Below are 19,041 nucleotides of genomic sequence, written 5' to 3' on the forward strand. Positions count from 1 at the left end.
TAATTGTTTTAAAACGTAATAGAAATTAAGGTCAGCCAAACCCAAATTCAGCAATAAGGAGTGTCATTCACCGGGTTTAACTTCTTTTAGCGGTTTTGAACTCAGTCTTGTTTTGTTCAATAAATAATAGTGACTGATCCTCTTATCGTGTTCAATAAATAATAGTAAAATTTACTTTCCATATACATGTTTGACTTCCTAAATAACACTAGGAAATAAAATTTGTCACCATTTCGCTTTTGTCGTCTGCTCAAAGTTAGTTTAATTTGGTATTGCAATATGCACATGAGATACTTGTCACTGAACGTTAAACAAACAGTAACTATCCACCAATCCATCAGTGATTGCGATACCTCTGTTAAATACCCGTCTTTTTGTCACATGTTTGGTACTATTCTTTGAACAAAGTTCGTGTTGTAAGCCGAATTTGTCCTACATTTTAATTGTTCTTGTCAAGTAATACATTCCTTGAACTGGTTTAAATGTTAAACTAAATCCTATGAAATCAATTTGGTGCATTGGTTCTTTGAAACACAATTTTGTTAATTTGAGCGTGTCAACACCTAGTCTAGTAGTGATTTCGGTTTGTATAATCATACAACAAAAGTTTATATTGGTATTATACTAGTAAGTTATTGTTTCATTTTACATGTTTACCATTTGTGACATCAAATAAAATGTGTTGCAGGTTGAACTAAGCAATACGAAATTTAAATGTCATATCCATATACATGTATATGCAAACTAAAGGATCTAAACTTTAAACTATGTATGTTTAAACTATAATGAATGCGGAGCGGGGGTATTGTACGAAGTCATCCAGACTAGCCGAATTATAAATCCTAGCCTCCGTATGATACTTTGATGTCAAATGGACTACAGTTTAAAAGTTACATTTACTACCAATCCATGCAAAATAGTAAGATGTATGTTCCTGAGCGTATTATGTACAAAGAAAAGGGTTGTGGTGTACTTTTGAACTAAGTATGGTAGTATGGTTGCCATACGCCTTCATGTTACAGAAACGACCAATATACACTACAACAGAATTACGATTTCAGTTGTTATAGTTCACACACAAATTAATTGGGCTAGTTTGAAATCTCCTGCATGGTTTATTCCATTGGAAATCATATTCAAGAAAAGTTGTAAATCTTGAATATTCTGTAACATCTGTATGAAGCTTGATTGAGACGTAGATTCACACAGATACCGATCATTGTTATCTTTTCTTCATTTACACAAATGAATGTCGGGGATTCGGAATATGGCAGTTATACATGTATTCTCAGTTTATATTTAGTTTGAAGCATTATCGAACTAATACGACTTTCATCTTTAAAATTTACTTTGCACTAAATATCTAGTAAATGACATTACATAGGAATAACTTGTGGTGTATTCATGTACATGTATACTAGTATGTAATAATAATAAAAAGAAACCAACAGCACTATTTGACGAAGACGAAATTAAGGATTGAGTTTTAACGTCCACTGACATATATTACAATGTTGTCGAAACAGAACTTGAAATTGACAATAGGTATTCATAGAACCGTCGCTTTTCCAAAGAATTCACGCTCAGTTGCGATTTCACGTGCTATTTCACAACCTCGGGTTCGCATTATAGTTATATTTGTACAAAATAACTAACAATAAAAAAATTGTGATGATTTCTTTAACTGTTCTTGAACGTTTTAGTTTTAATATAAATCTGTGATTTTTCTATATTCGTACTTTCGTCGAAGCAAAGCAAGTTCGATCTAGACCTGGACATTTATGCATTAAACAATATTCAATCGTTGTACAAATTTATTGTAGAACATGTAGAAAAATCCGTCTTTTCGGATAAAAAAATCTACTTTGTTAACTTGGATAGAAAACTAACAATATAGTTTATCCTATTGAAACATGAACGCGAACTCCATTGAGAACACCTTGGATTGAAAGATTGCAAATCTACTGACCAATGAAATGCTTAAGATTTAGAACGCGGACTTCAGCGAGAACACCTAGATCGATAACACACTGTAATCTTTAGACCGTCGATAAGATAGCGATAATTCCAGACTTCTTCTTCTTCTTTTTCTTTTAGTTCAAATAAGGTCACAATATAGAAGAATACATGCTGCCAAGGAATTGTAAATAAGGAATTGTATATTTACAATCCCTTGATGCTGCTGTACATGCCTGATTGACAAAGATTTAATAAAATTGAATTATTCATAAAAATATGTATTACAATTTAAGTGTTTCTATATTGACTTGTGATTAAAAATATGCATTTTATGTACTTGTTTTGGTTTGGATTTGTTTATTCAAAGCTCGCGAGAAACGCTGATCTCTTAAGCCGGTAACAGTAGTGGTAGATATTCACAGATTTTTTTTTACATAAAACCACACTATTACATATACATGTGACAATAATTTTTTAAACCAGTTTAGACTTAGTGTGTATATGTCTCTGCTGATAATAATTCTATGTTAGATAAACATAATCATTTGAAATTAAAAGTTGTATAGTTATCAATAAGTACATTTTCAAAATCATTTATTTATTTAGACTTGATGAAGAATCAGGTGTTTTTAAGCTCGGGATTTCGGGATTGACCCTTACGGGATCCGGGAATCTTTTTTTTTCTGATTTCGGGACGTCGGGATTTACTTTATTTAAATTCGGGACCTCGGGATTTCGTTTTTTAAGTCAGGGATTTCGGGATCAGGACCCCTCCTACCCCCCTCATTATAGTGTTGTCGAAATCACTATTTTTGCTGCCATGAAATATTGAATATGAATCTGTCATTATTTGTAGTTTTTTTAAGACTTGATATCACAGACTCTGATTAAAAACAATTTGTATCATAAGTACATAAAAATGCCCTGCTGAACTGTAGAATTTTAATGTTTTGTTTCATAGATCACCGGAGTACTACTACATTCTTATCTTTACTCTTTCCTATCGGGTAGTGAAACTTGAGTTGAAATTAGAAAGATTTAAAATTGTGCACGATCTTTTGTGAGTTTATGTTGTTCAAGGTAATTTTCGGTGCAGTTATTTTCTTTTCATTTGTTATTTTTTTCCTCTGTGTTACACGACCTTGTACTTTTTGTATTACCCCTTGACATCTCCTGCTTCTGTTTAAACCTTTTCCACCAATATATTTTAGTTAAAACATATGTCATCTGTTTTAAATAAAATAGTCTCATTCCCGGAATTTGTTATACAGTTATTCATTTTAATATCAGCTTTTTTATAAGCATATAAACTGCTTGGTCTCTTCACACAACTTATGTTTAGGACGGAATGCAGAAATAGGTACATACATGTACCAGGTTATGGATATATATGTACATGTTATGTGCTTTTGACCTTCACACGAATTCTTAAACATTCATAGATGTGCAAAGAATATTGTTGTCGTTGGGTTGTTGTCTCATTGACATATACCTCACATTTCTGTTTAGTCATAGCATCTGTGCCTTTTCAATTTATTGCAGAAAATATTAGCATAAACATTTTTTTTCAAAACAGGAGAGGTGAAATAGTGATCCCAGAATGAGAACATGTTATATTATAAAGAAGAAAACTGAAACAGATAAATATAAATAAGCACCATTGACAATTTGTAAAGGACTGAAACAAACATAGATGGTGACCAATGTGAGCGACTAGTGTACAGTAGTAGAGTGGACATTTCTTGCTTCTTTTTCTACACATTTTGTCATTTCATGTAAACAATTAAATATGTTACTTTCCATGGAGAGGAAGGAATTTGTGAAACGAAATATTTTGCTATTTAGTACTGTCAAGATATATCACAGGGGTGTTGTAAGATAAATGAACAGTTTCTCTTTTTTTACATTATGCTACCTTTATGCTACAAGGGTAGCATTTTCCATTCTCATGATGTACAAAGATATTATAGAGTGGCCTTCCAATGATAGTCATACATGTAAATCATTGTCTCATTAGCAATCATACTACATCATCATATTGTTATACATGTACATGTATGTAAAAACTATGTACATGTATACTTTGTAAACATAAAGAAGACAAATGAAGTTGAACACAAGATATTTATTTGCTTTTTTATCCATCTGCACAACTGCCACTGTATCACTTCTGCTTCAAATTCAATAGATTGAATGCAGAGTCTTGTATTTGTTTTTAGTTCAATGGTCTCGCCATCAATTGCACAAAAATCGCATACACATGTACATCAAGTTTGGCATATGAACTACAATAGTATGGTGTTTTTACAGTCAGGATAAGCACATGTAATTTTCTCTCTTACAAAACCATTGTTAAGTATCACATTGAAAGTAGTAATCAGTCCACTACATGACAGTGCCGTCACATTCGGATAAAGTCATCACTAATAGTTGTTCCTGTTTGCCAGGGATTCTTAATTTCAATCAGAAAGACTTGGGAGTCCTACATTCAGCACATGTATGATATTTTATCTCTTGTATGCTGCACTGTTAGGTAAATTTGATCAACATATTTGTTCTTTTATAACGTGCAGGATCCTGTTAAAAAAAAAAAAGCTGTCAGATACTGAATGTAAATATATATGTAAAATTGTAAATGTCATCAAAGTGGTGGAAATAATGAAAAAAAACAATTTTTATACCCAAATCCAGTATTAGTATGTCTTGTGAAATTAAATCATGTGATGGTTACAATTTTTCTCTAAAGATGGACAAGTTTATAACCTGTAGCCATGGACAGGGGTCTGTCTTTATATTGAAGAAAATTAACATGACCGACAGCTTGAGTACTGATTTTTAATTGTAAATTGCATCAAAGTGGTTGAAAATCTGAAAAAAAAAACCTATATTCACAAATCCAGTATGTCATAGGAAAGTAATGCAAGTACTGGGTACAATAATTCTCTGAAGATGGAAAAGTTTATAAAGTGTAAACAGACAGGGGTCTGTCTTGATATTGAAGCAAAACACCATGGCCTACAGCTTTAATACTGATTTTTAACTGTAAATTGCATCAAAGTGGTTGAAAATATGAAAAAAACAACCTCTATATACCAATCCAGTATGTCATAGGAAAGTAATGCATGTGCTGGGTACAATAATTCTCTGAAGACGGAAAAGTTTATAAAGTGTAAACAGACAGGGGTCTGTCTTGATATTGAAGCAAAAAAAAAACATGGCCGCTATAATACTGATTTTTAATTGTAAATTGCATCAAAGTGGTTGAAAATATGAAAAAAACAACCTCTATATACCAATCCAGTATGTCATAGGAAAGTAATGCATGTGCTGGGTACAATAATTCTCTGAAGACGGAAAAGTTTATAAAGTGTAAACAGACAGGGGCCTGTCTTGATATTGAAGCAAAAAAAAACATGGCCGCTATAATACTGATTTTTAATTGTAAATTGCATCAAAGTGGTTGAAAATATGAATAAAACAACCTATATATACCAATCCAGTTTGTCATAGGAAAGTAATGCATGTGCTGGGTACAATATTTCTCTGAAGACGGAAAAGTTTATAAAGTGTAAACAGACAGGGGTTAAAAAATTTCATAACGTGCATGTCGGCCAAGCTTCCTTTATTATATACTGCAATTAAACGTTAATCGTCGCAATATTTTAACTAATAACTACTACAAACTGAATAAAACAAGGTAATTCATATACGAAATTGAAATATGTACTTACATTATGCTGTTTTGAAATGCTTGATGTAAAATAAAAATCGAAGCGAGGTGGTGTACTTGTCGTGATAGAATAAAAATGGCGATCTCGTTAAAGTCTCGCGTGATGCGATGTTTGGATTAGATTTCGCTGACCACTGTTACAGTTGCCAATCTCTGTGTATATATGTCTCTGGTTTAAACATATTTTATTTAAAAATTGAATAGGTCAAAGAACAGCCTTCAACACGGATCCTTGGAAATTAGAAAATTTGCAATTAGAGGCCGCAAGAATAGTAACAGGTCTACTAATATTTACAAAACCTGAAACTTTATATTCTGAGGTTGCCTGGGAATCTCTTTTTGAAAGAATAAGGATGTAGTCGTAATTGCGTGTCGATATCTTGTCAATCGTACTGTTATTTTATTCGACTAACAAACTTTATACGGAAAATTTTTGATTTATTTTTAATTACCATGATCTATTGTTTTTAAACTGTTAATATTGGAATTAAGTAAAGAGTCAAAGTTGAAATCATGAATAAGCGTTCCGTGAAAATTGTTTTCGAAAATATAATTTGTTCATAATTCTTTAAAGTAATAAACTTTTTTCAAATAAATTCTGATCTTCCCTCATCTGATCACCAGCATGGCTTAAGGTATTACTTCCAAAGGTATTGTAAGGGGTGTGAGGTGACACTTCCAGGTATTCAAGCGATTTCCTGTCGGACTTGCAAGTTCATGCATCGTTTCACTTCTGCAGGTAATATTCAGTGTACACGGCCGATAACTTATAACTTTCCATTTTGAACTATCAGATGTATAATATACAACTCTGTCTTACTTGTCATAACTAAACTCATACGCCTGTTTATAAATAACATTTCTGGTGTAAAATAAAAATATAAATAATACCCAAAAAATAAGATTTGATGAAATTACAATCTATTTAAATATTTTTTCCAAGGTTGACTTTGGGAAAATGTAATATATACTCGATGTCAATAGTGAAGGACAGATTGGAACATACCAGAAATATTGATTTAAAAAAATGTACGCACTTGTCGATGATTCGTCTATACGACTGGGTAGAAAGTTACGGAACTATAGCGCAATTTAAAATATATACATGTATACATTAAACATAAGAAAAAAACATATATTTTGAATAAATTGGGGTAAAAGTTTGGTAAATAGACTAGTCCACGTATGCCAACAGTATGTAATCATCGAATGTCGATAGACTATTGTATACCAAAAGAAGAAGACGAAGAAGAAGAAGAGAACCAATTTGATTTAGATACAGGTCGATGTTTAACTTGCTTTGGTTCATCGAAGTTGTGGACATAGTAAAATCACAGATTTATATTGACGTTACGCACGGTATTGGTGCCACTTAGCGTTACACGACGTTCCTAATAAAACAACGATTTTGACGTTGTTCCAAAAAATGTACGCACTTGTCGACGATTCGTTTATACGACTGGGTAGAAAGTTACGGAACAAGACTGAAAAATACGGAACAAGACGGAACAAGACTGAAAGTTATGGAACAAGACGGAACAAGACTGAAAAAGTTTCAAACGTTGACCTTATATTTTACTCATGTGAAAATGCCGCTTAAAGTTCAGAAAATTTCGATGTTGCTTCTTTATATGTTTTTATTTTTTTCAAGCGGGTGCAAATGCAAAATTCCATTTAATTAAAATAATTTTTAATATTTGAAAAGAATTGTCTGCAACAGTAACACAAAATAACAATTTGATGTCTTGAAAAATGATTTAAATATATAAAAAAGATGTGGTATGATTGCCAATGAGACCACATTTCACAAGAGACCAAATTTTCACAAAAATAAACAACTATAGGTCACTGTACGGCCTTCAACAATGAGCAAAGTCCATACCGCATAGTCTGTTTTACAAGGCCCCGAAATGACAATGTAAAACAATTCAGTCGAGAAAACTAACTGCCTCATTCATGTCACAAAATGAACGAAAAAGTCTGTTTTGTATATTTTTTTACTTTTTTTTTTTTTATCTTCGAAATGTTTTAAAACTTTCAAATGTGAGGCTCTTATTTTATCAACACTTTAATTCTTGGACTATTATACTAACGTTAATATAATAGTCCCAGAATTTTATTTTTTATTTTTCTTAAACAGTGACATATATATTGTAGGCAAATAATTAAGAAAATTCAGGTTATCAAGAAATTTTCACATTTTGTACATAAATCAGGCCGTTAGTTTTCTCGTTTGAATTGTTTTTACATTTATCATTTCGGGTCTTTTATAAATGACTACAAGGTTAGGGTTTTGCTCATTGTTGATTGCATATAGAAATAAGATTGTTATGTATGCCACTGGACGAACACTAATTGTGAATATTTTGATGGGAAACTATTGAGTATCAAAGTTCCAAATTAATTTCGGGATTTATTTTCTTTCTCGATATTCAATAACAGAGAAAAAAAAATTGCTTGTCCGCTAAATAGGGATTTTCTTGTTAAACATCGTTAAAAAGATGTGTGTCTAAGGTGAACGCCACAAGAACCCTGTAATACTAGTACGAGAGTATAGCATGTAAACATTCCTTCTTAATGATATGGTTGTTTTGGAAATCTTTTCTTACAACTCATGTCGGCGCTAACATGTCCTATAGTAGTTATTTTTTTTTCCAAAAGTCCAATTTCACGTTTCCGCATTTTCGTGCATTACTTTTCCGAAATAAGTAGCGGCGTTTTTACGTTTCCGCAAATTGGTATTACTTTTCCAGAAAAAGAAATACTATTCCGGAAAAAATTTAATTAAGGTATACCTGTTGATTGAAATAATAAAAAATAAATATTTATTAAGTTAAAGGTCATCATAACAAAGTCTACAGTAGTACATATACATTCACCGTTTACTAGTTTTGTATTTTGGTCAAGAAAGAAGTCCATCTTTTCCTTTTCATATTTCTGAACGTTTTTTTTTTTAAAGTTAGAGTTATCATCTTTATGCAAAATTGAATGATTTCGTATACTAGTAGTATTACGTTTTCTGTGTCTCTTAGATTTTTTAAGAATACATTTTCGCATGCTTAAACATGATAAAGAAAGCACGTCAACTGTTGGACTCGTGAAAATATTTTTCAACTTTTTAAAGCTTCATCTGTGTGATCGAAATTGTCGAAAGATTCTTATGACAATTTTAATAAAAAAAAGTGATGCAAGTACAAGGGACCAGACGATATGATATAATTGGCACTAGGGAATGAATTATAGAAGTAAACTATTTCAAAATAAATAATTCAATATTTTATATTAATTACATCTTTAAGAATTACAAAATTTAATGTTTTATCGACACATGCCACGTTCAAAAAAGCTTAAGTTTAGAAAAACAGATACACTTAAACGAGAGATTTCAGAAGCAGAGAAACGATATAAAAATACACTCGATGCGAATAGTAAAAAGTATAGAAAGCAAATGCGTAGTAAACTTAAAAATATTCCATTTATCATAAAAAGCTTCACAAGTTCCAAGAAATGGTTTGACACGAAATAAAGATATGTATCTGCTTTTAAGCTATTCTATAAAATATAGATATTATAACGTTACTTAAAACTGCGAAAAAAAAACTGAACCATTTGTCGATAAAAAACGGACGAACGAAATTGTAAAAAATATATATTATCTTTAAAAATTTTTAGTATATTTATTCTAGTTTATAAATCAAAGGTTGATCACCAGCAGTATGTGTGCCTTACTATATAGTTTATAATGTCGTGGACTGTGATGTATGCTGCCACCTTCGAGACGTATTTGCTAACGGTTCATTAAAAAAGAGGGTCAGGATTGGGTCGATGAATAGTGAATAATGGGTTAAAAGTGCCGAATAAAGGAAAATAAATAATGACTACAGAAACATAGAGAAAAAGATAAGGAATAGAGAATGACGAAGTGCTTATATATATAAAGAACACAGAAAAAGACTGAACAATTATAGAATTAAGGACCCCCGTACAGGTCCTCATACAATTGACACATCTTATTTTCACACCTAGCAGTTTCTTGGTATATACACATAGTGGTCAGCGTACATCTGCAATGTTCAATTAGGTGTGAAATTTTAATCTGGTAATTGCGATTAAATATAAAAGATGAATATAATGATTATTTCATTATAGTGTCGCACATTGGTCTTACAGTTAAAACAAAGATCGATAGCCAGCCTTCATAAAATTACGAGACACTAAATTTACAATAAAATTAATTAAAATATATACAATTATGAATTAGTTACAACAAGGATTTGTATAGTTACACACACATCTTTATTAATTTTGTTAAAGATTCAATTTTATTACATTAAATTATTTCGTGCTGCCTTTTTTAAAGCCTACAAAATACTTCGTGTATCATCATAAGCAATATTTTTTTGCGAATAACCAAAACGGTGCAATATTAATTTAAATATGGGAAAATATTACGTCTTTTTTTAACTAATCCTGATTCGATATATGTAATGAAATCGAGAGGACCTAACGACAAAACTAGTTCATGTACTAAAATTGCAGCACGGATATTGCATTTAACAAAGTTTTGTGACTATTTACTTTTGTTTTCGTATTAGATTCTTTTATGTCTTTTGTCATATTTAATAACGTATTTATTAGTATTACTTTAAATCTTTAACTTTTATTTTGCGTTAATTGTTTTCCATACAAGCGTCGTCCTCTCTCTCTTTACATATAGATACTAAAATACAATAAAATCTATGTCATAGAAATCTCTACCTTTTTCCAATGGAATAAATGTGTTAGGATGGTCCTAGGACCATCGTAGTTAGGACTGTCCTAAGACAGCTTTGTTTTACATCCTAAGACATGTCTCAGACACGTCCTAAGACCATCCTAAATAATGTCCTAAGACATATCTTAGGACATATCCTAGGATACTTTCATTGACACGGCCCCAGAAATAAATTAACAAATAAAATATGTTATTTATATTAAAATGCATCAAATAATAATTTAGAAATATAAAAACTTGATAGAAATTTGTGTTAAAAAATCATTTTGTTATCACAAATTGTCGAACTATAATAATTAACAAAGACAATTTACTTATCCAATAAAAAAAAATAGAAAATGGTGTGATAAAAAAATATCCAATCTTAATTTGGTCTACTTTTGACAAGTTCAAACCAGCTCGACTAATGAAGTGTACAAATTTTCAAATAAATATAATTATAATTATTCTATAGAATCTCCCCCCTTTTTCAATTGGATAAAATTACTTTTTTTTAAGTCTTTTTGATACTTATTTATACCACACAAACACGAAAAAAGTATGAGTTTATTCTGTTTTTCAAAATTACTAAATAAACTTACTAATTTTGAAGATCTGTCAAATGAATGTATATTTTTAAATGTAGAATTAGAAATATAATAAAAAAAACGACTCTTTATCAAGAATAAATCACCCAATATGCATAAATTCCAGAGTTTACTTATTGCCTAAAATTATCTTCGGCAATAGGATGAATAATCATCATCAGATTTCAGGCAATAAGCTTAATTCCTGAAAATTTCAGGCAATAACTTAATGCGGTTTATTCCTTGAATGCCAACATCCTTTGATCTACCGACAATTTACCTGTAAAATTATGTTGGCGTTCGAGGAATAGGTGCAAGAAGTTATCACAACAAAAGTGCATGCTTATCAAAACAATCATACTAATTAAACATAATAGGTAAATTACAGGTAGCTCAATCCAATTCATATTTGTCAAACTGTTGAAAGTCTTTTTTTGCTGTTACTGTTGGAACAGTATGGATTTTCTTACAATAATTAGTGATGCACCACAAAGTCGATTGCGCACATTTTAAGGAATTCCAGCTTACACAAATTCTACAATAGAGTCTTTCAACTTTGATGTGCCTTTTTTCAATATTTTCATAGTTGTGTGTGCTGTAATATCCTCTCTTATTAATTGATAGGTTTTTTTTTTAATTTTGTAGCTCGTGTTGGATTACATTGTCTTTTGTTCAGTTGTTCCGGATAATTTCTTGGTTATTATAATAGTACATTTTCTTTTGTAAGTGATTCATAAGATATTGCTTAGTCACATCTCATTATCTTGAAACTGTATTGTGGAAGATGTTTTCACTCATTTTTTTGTAGCATACAAAGAAGAGAAATAAATCTATTTTGAATCATATATTATTTATTTGTACACAGTGCACACAGAAAACAATACAAATAACATAAGCAAACATTTAGCAAATTGACAAAAATCACTATATATTTGATCTGATATTAAACAGTTGTTGAATAGTTTAAACTAGCACTTTTCACATTTAATAGTCTATTACAAGTGTAGAAGATACGATGCTGAATCTGCAAACTGTACAGTTGTCATCTCTCTGTTGGCGTGTCGCTGTTTCAGGTTACCGAGTCTGGTCTCAATTTCTCAGTATTTTCTTTTTCTGTTGATTCATTGAATTCGGTAGTTGATGTATTGTCTTACTGCGCTGAGTATAGAGTGATGTCTTGCAGGTTGTAAAGGTGGGCATACTATGGACTAGTCTTTCAGAGTCGTTGTCCCAGTCTCTATTGTGTAGTTTGACTAATTCGTCTACATAGATTGTTGGTACTGGAGTGCTTTCAACAAGACATCTTTGTTTCATTCGTTTGAGTACTTGATCAACATTGAGTTGAACTGGATCTGAAGGATGATTATGTAGATCTCCGATGGTAACTGGTATTCTGTTGAGTGTGTTGGTGGTAGCTGTGCATTCAGATCTCCAGTAGCATCTGTCTCATCGTTTAGTCTTTACTCCGTACTTGTAGTTATTGTAGACCAAGTTTTATTTGCCAAGACGATTCTCAACAAACTGTATATTTAACTGTGCATTAGCCATACTTAGATAAACAGCTGCGCCATGAGCGCATGATACGCCCGTCGTCTTGTGTGCAATAATCGTAAATAGTTTCTGTGATACAGCGTATTTTCAGTTCACATTAACTAATATAACGTTAAAATGATGTGGAATTAAACAAATCTCTAATATACCTTTTTTAAGTTTGAAATAATTGTATGTAACTTAAATTTCTTCAGTATTTCTTATATATCTTTTGTTAGTAAAAACATTTTCATTCCCATGATTATCTTTCTTTAACAAAATCAGTAATAACATTTTTAGAATTTATTTGATTACTTAAAAATTCATAATAATTTTAACCCAAAATTCTACTATTTTTTTTTATCAAATGTTGCAATTTTATCAGATTCAATAATTATTTTTAACAGTTAAATACTTATAAAAACATTTGAATACTTGTAAAAACACCTATTGTTATTATATAAACATCTATTGAAATATTTTTGTTGGCATTCAAGGAATAGGGGCGTATGACATTTGCGCCGATTTTGAAAATTTTCATTCTTTCATTTGCGCCGATTTCATTTTTTCATTTGCGCCGATTTTATATTTTTTCTTAATTAGATTTACAGGTAAGTTACAGGTAAGTTCATACTTTTACATTGGCTGAGCACAGAGTATATAAAGACAAATCAAGTGACATTGCAATTGGTAAATGGCTATCCCAATGTTTCGGGTTACCATTCATTTCCCTAAATGAAATCGATGACTGCTTAATTCACGTTTGATAGTGTCTGACGCTCCTTCTGATGACAAATGTCATATATTCTTAGACAACGTACAATAAAACATTCCATAACTGTCAACCAATTCGTGAGAGCGACAATAAAATTAACGAAGGGATGATTTCAACTTCACCATTTGGAACTCTTGGTTTAATAGCTTCCTTGTGAGAAAATGCGAACTCTAGAAATGCCCCCACCAGTACGTATGCCAGACAAAGAAAAGATAACTTTCGTTATCGACAATTACGCCAAACATAGAAGAGACGAAATCATAAGAAAGCAATATATTAGATGTGTTGCCTATACATACTCGGCAAGAACAGATTTATGATTTGAATGTATTCCGTTTTTATGGATTTGAATGCTGTACATATATTTTTAATTCGTCATTTTAGTTTAAACAAAGTGCTTTTATTCTTAGGTTTTTACTTCTTGATTTTAAGCAGTAGACAACAGTTACATTGTATATGCATGTTATGATTGACAATTCATAGCCTATGTACAACTGGCTAACGGAAGAGGTCTTTAATGATAAATGAAAATGACATTACTGGGATGGAGAGTTGTCTCATTGGCACTCATACCACATCTTCTTATATCATTTCACCTGTAATTTACCTGTTATTTACCTGTAAAAAAATCGGCGCAAATGAAAAAATAAATCGGCGCAAATGAAAGAAAAAATCGGCGCAAATGAAATGCAGATCGGCGCAAATGCAAAACGCCGAGGAATAGGTAACATATAAAATGTTGGCATTCGAGGAAGACACCCTTAATGTCTAGGCGTTAGCTTATTGCCTAGGATTTAAGCTTAATGCCTAATTTTACTTATTGCCGCTAACATATATACCGATTTTAACATGTATATGGTATTTCAAATTGTTCTCTTGGTTTTTTTTCGTTTGTTTGTTTCTGCCGTGTTTATTCTGTCTGGTAAATTTTTTACTTCTAAGGTAATAGCGTCTTCTCAAATATTTTCAGTTTTTGGAAATGTTTATCCTTTTTTTTTTATTTTAAAAATACAAATAATTGTTAACACTTCACGGAAAGGTGAGGTTTAATACTTGGTTGCTTAACGTCCAGTGGCCTATACTTCACTTTTTTTTCTGATGTCAGAAACCATGCCTCACCGCAAGGTTTTTAAAAGGATAGAACACAAGCAAATGCAAAAAGATTCTAATGACTATCTTTGCTGCCTAGGTCTCTATATCATGATTTATGTTTTATGGGATACTAAACTCCTGTTCTACAAAAACAAATATATTCAGTTTAAGTGAGGTTTTAGTCTGATCTAAGTTCTGATGTGATTTACTGAGAATGTTTCACTTATTTATAAGAGGCAGTACCAAACATGTTTATCTTTAACATGTGGTCAGGTTAAATACATATAGGGTTAAACACTTTCCTCGACATGTTTAGGAGAGGAACATATTTAGGGTACGAACTTGTTTACAAATGCATTACAAGTATAGATATGTGTAATTTGATGTTCAGGCCCCGGCTAAACACATTTTTAGACTGTAAATATGACCTATTTATTTCTTACAGCTACTTCAATTTCAACGTTTGTGGATAGGTGTTTCATTGACAGCCATACCACATCTCATTTTGCTTATTTTTGTTGTATATATTTTTTTTCATTTTCCTTGTCTTTTAAAAAATATTCCATTATAAATTTTATTTGATGCCGAAAATAAGAATACGAAGAGTTATTTGTTAAATGCTATAACTAAGCGAAGTAAAACAACCATTAATAATTGTGTATAAGAGCATCATATATATTTATAAAAAAAAACCAAATACAAGCAGACATACCATTTGTGACACCAATTTCATTTATTTCCAAATCTTAAAATCTTATATTTCCACAGTCTTTTGGGTTTTTTTTATTATAGAGAGATCCCTATACACCTTATCAAGCCAAACAAAAACGTTCCATGTATAAATAAAGTAAGGAGCTAATTTCATATTACCTGCCATTAAAAATATCACAAAAGGCACATACATATTTTGTGAAAAGTTTAACAATACCATTTTTATAATATCAATTCGTGGAAATCAAACCAAGTACATGAAATAAAAATTGGTACAAGGAAAATACTTCTCTATTTATTAACGATTTAGTAGATATATAATGAACGTTGAATATGCCTTATATCCAGACCTGTCCAGAGACAAATTCAAGTTCCAAATGTTATACTGAATATGAACCCTGTTCTAGACTGATAGTGTCGAGAAAGATTTTTAACGTGCTAGTTCACAAGGTAACACTCCGCATTTGGACATCATTTAGCCACTCGAGCATACCAGTCTTTTTTTTAAGATATATCATGTAATGGAGGAGAGGTGTAATTAAATTATTAATTCCACTTGCTTAGCGGAGGAACAGCAATTTTAAATGTTGACGTATTTGGATTGACCAGGCCGGGATTTGAACCCACGATTTCCCGCACTAAGTGCAAAAACATAACCAAGAGAAATCTGAAATATAGTATCATACCAAAAAACTAAAGTGCTATAAATAATCCAATCTAAAAGAACTCTCCCTTTTATTTAAGCCAATCAAAATGCATTTAACCAGTTGATATTATTAAAAACTGTACTTGAAAAACGATGGTCGATTTAAGCATAGATTTCATGCACGGAAGACTTCTGCACATTTGGTACTCTTGCACAATTAATTGAGGCAGCTCTGTTTTTTATTCAATATATCCTCATTTTGCATTATAATTCCAAGTTCCATGTCCATTCTCTCAGTCGACCTTTTATATTTGCTATGAAAAGCCTACCTATTGTGTTCTCGTTATGAACATACATGTAATATTTGCCACAGGACGTAAAACAAACAACATTTATTAAACAGACTCATTAATAATTAATATCATGAAAACCATATACGAAGGCAAGATTTGCGCAATCCTATAAAGTAATATTTCCATGTATCCATTTCGATAATTATTGAAACTATAACGACCCTTTTCAGGGTTGCGTTCAATATCGTAGCAGCTACGTAGTGCGACGTAAATTTATGACTATTGAACGAGAAGCTAGCTTAGCTGCTATTAATATCTATGTAGCAGCTAGGCTAGCCACCCGTTCAAAAGTCATAAATCTACATAGCCCTATATAGCCGATAAGATATTGAACACAACCCAAGGTCGTGTTTAATATCGTAGCGGTTACGTAGATGGGTCGAGTTCAATATCGTAGCAGCTACGAAGTGCTACGTAGATTTTGACCATTGAATGTGTAGCTATAGACTAGTTGTTACATAAATATTGATAGCAGCTACGTAGCCGCTACGTAGCTGCTACGGTATTGAACCCAACCCTGGTATTGATATTGATACCAGGGACGCGTTCAATATCGTAGCAGCTACGTAGTGCTACGTAGATATTGACTATTGAACGTGTAGCTATAGACTAGTTATTACTTAGATTTTGATAGCAGCTACATAGTCGCTACGTAGCTGCTACGATATTGAACTGATCCCTGGTATCAATATCTATGTAGCAGCTAGGCTAAATACAAAGGTTGAGTTCAATATCGTAGTAGCTACGTAGTGATCAATATCTATGTAGCAACAATTGTTAACGTTTGTAAGATACCAACAAAACTGACGAATCCATCTTAGATGACAAAACGTATCAAAATTTAATCCTATGGGAGAAAAAATAATCCTATAGGACAAAGTTAATCCTAAGGGAAAACAAAATATCTTACAGGACAAAATTTATCCTAAGGGAGAGAAAAAAATCCGGTAGGAGAAAAAAATATCCCATGGGAGAAAAAACATCCCACAGGACAAAATAAATCCCTTAGGAGAAAAAAATATCCTAAGGGACATTAGTGTTCTTTAAAGTCTTTCATGATAATCCTATAGGATAAAAAAAATCCTATCGGATTTAACACTTTTTTTGAAAATCCTACAGGATTTTAAATCCCATAGGATATTAATTTAATCCCATAGGAGATAAATTTTCCTATAGGATATATAAATCCGATAGGATTTATATATCCCATAGGATATTTAAAATATCCTATGGGATTATGACTTTATCCTATAGGATTTCTCAAAATCCTGTAGGATTTTTAAAAATCCTATGGGAGAAAAAAATATCCTACAGGATTTTGTCACTGTTTTCGCTCCAGTTGCCGAACATGGCGAGCCATATCAAATTTATTTTTGTATTGTGTTATTTATCCCCAGAGGTACATTATTGCCAAATTTGATGATTCTACGACAAAAAAAAGTGTGGTTCCAATTTGCACTTATGAGAAGTGCAAATTAATCCAAGAACATGTTTAGTAATTAAATGTCAGTACGATCTTTTTGATAAGATTGTAAGGCCTATATTGCTATATGGCTGTGAAATTTGGAGATTTAGTTTTATTGATGCAATAGAAAGTGCATTTCAAGTTTTGTAAACTTTTCTTAAACTTGAAAAAAATCAACCCCAAGCTTTATGGTTTATGGAGAGCTAGGCGCTTATCCTATGTCAGTATATGTGGAACACCGTATGGTATCTTTGTGGTCTAACATTGTAAACAGTTCCGATAGTAAATTATATAGATATATTTATAAACTCAACGTAGATGGTGGATTTACTTTCAATTGGTTGATTTGTATAAAAAATATCTTGAATAAATATGTATTTTAAAATATTTGGTTAAATCAGAGTAACTATAGTTTTAATCCAAAAGGGTTAAAGTTGAGCATTAAACAGAGATTTTTTTTACCAATTTCAGCAGACTTGGAAATCAGAAATGGAATATTCTCCAAAAGTATTATGTTAAAAACTGTTTAAAGAAATCTTTGAATTTGCAGAATATTTAGACTTATTACGTTATAAAGATAAGATAACGTTGTATATGTTTAGAACTGGAAATCATCGGTTACCTATAGCAACCGGTAGATGGCGTAGAATTATGAGACAGGAAAGGTATTGTGTACTTTGTAACTCTCAAGAGATAGGTTGATGTATTTCACTATAATCTAAACTGCACAACTCTAACAGAAAGTAGAAGACCTTTTCTTAAACCTAACTATGTAAGCCGAGTAAATGTTTCGAAATTGGGCACTTTATTTATTTCTACGGAGCCCCGCTAGGGACATGCAAAGAAAAAAAAATATATTGTGCGCACAAAATAATATATTGTGCGCACAAAATAATATATTGTGCGCACAACTTAAATATATTGTGCGCACAACTTAAATATATTGTGCGCACAAAATAATATCGTGTGCGCACAAAATAATATCTTGTGCGCACAACTTAAATATATTGTGCGCTCAATTTAAATATATTGTGCGCACAACATAATATATTGTGCGCACAACTTAAATATATTGTGCGCATAAAATAATATCGTGTGCGCACAAAATAATATCTTGTGCACACAACATAATATATTGTGCGCTCAATTTAAATATATTGTGCGCACAACATAATATACTGTGCGCACAATATAATATAATGTGCGCACGACATAATATAATGTGCGCACAAAATAAGTAGGAACAGATAAATGCATGTTGCTCCACACGTTTGAAGAATAAAGCTCAAGCTGACATTACCATGTGTTCAAGAAGACTAATTTGAAAGAGGTTTACAAAATGGTTTATGTATGTAAGGTAAGCTTCTTTTTTTTATTCAAAACAATAAAAGGTATTCTATATAGTGGTTTTCGGAAATGGGAAAGGGTGGGGGTACTTTC

The 19,041-nt window shown here is 31.5% G+C and overlaps 1 long non-coding RNA gene across 1 annotated transcript; it reads right to left on the reverse strand.

Moving 5' to 3' along the window:
* Positions 1-4,064: 4,064 nt before the first annotated feature.
* On the reverse strand, positions 4,065-5,862 carry LOC139523143 (uncharacterized). Its single transcript, XR_011664565.1, has 2 exons — positions 5,691-5,862; positions 4,065-4,536 (listed from the first exon to the last, which is right to left on the reverse strand). It is a non-coding gene; the product is annotated as an uncharacterized lncRNA (long non-coding RNA).
* Between the last annotated feature and the right edge of the window lie 13,179 nt (positions 5,863-19,041).

Source organism: Mytilus edulis, chromosome 5 (assembly GCF_963676685.1).
Source record: "Mytilus edulis chromosome 5, xbMytEdul2.2, whole genome shotgun sequence".
Lineage (NCBI taxonomy): Eukaryota > Metazoa > Mollusca > Bivalvia > Mytilida > Mytilidae > Mytilus > Mytilus edulis.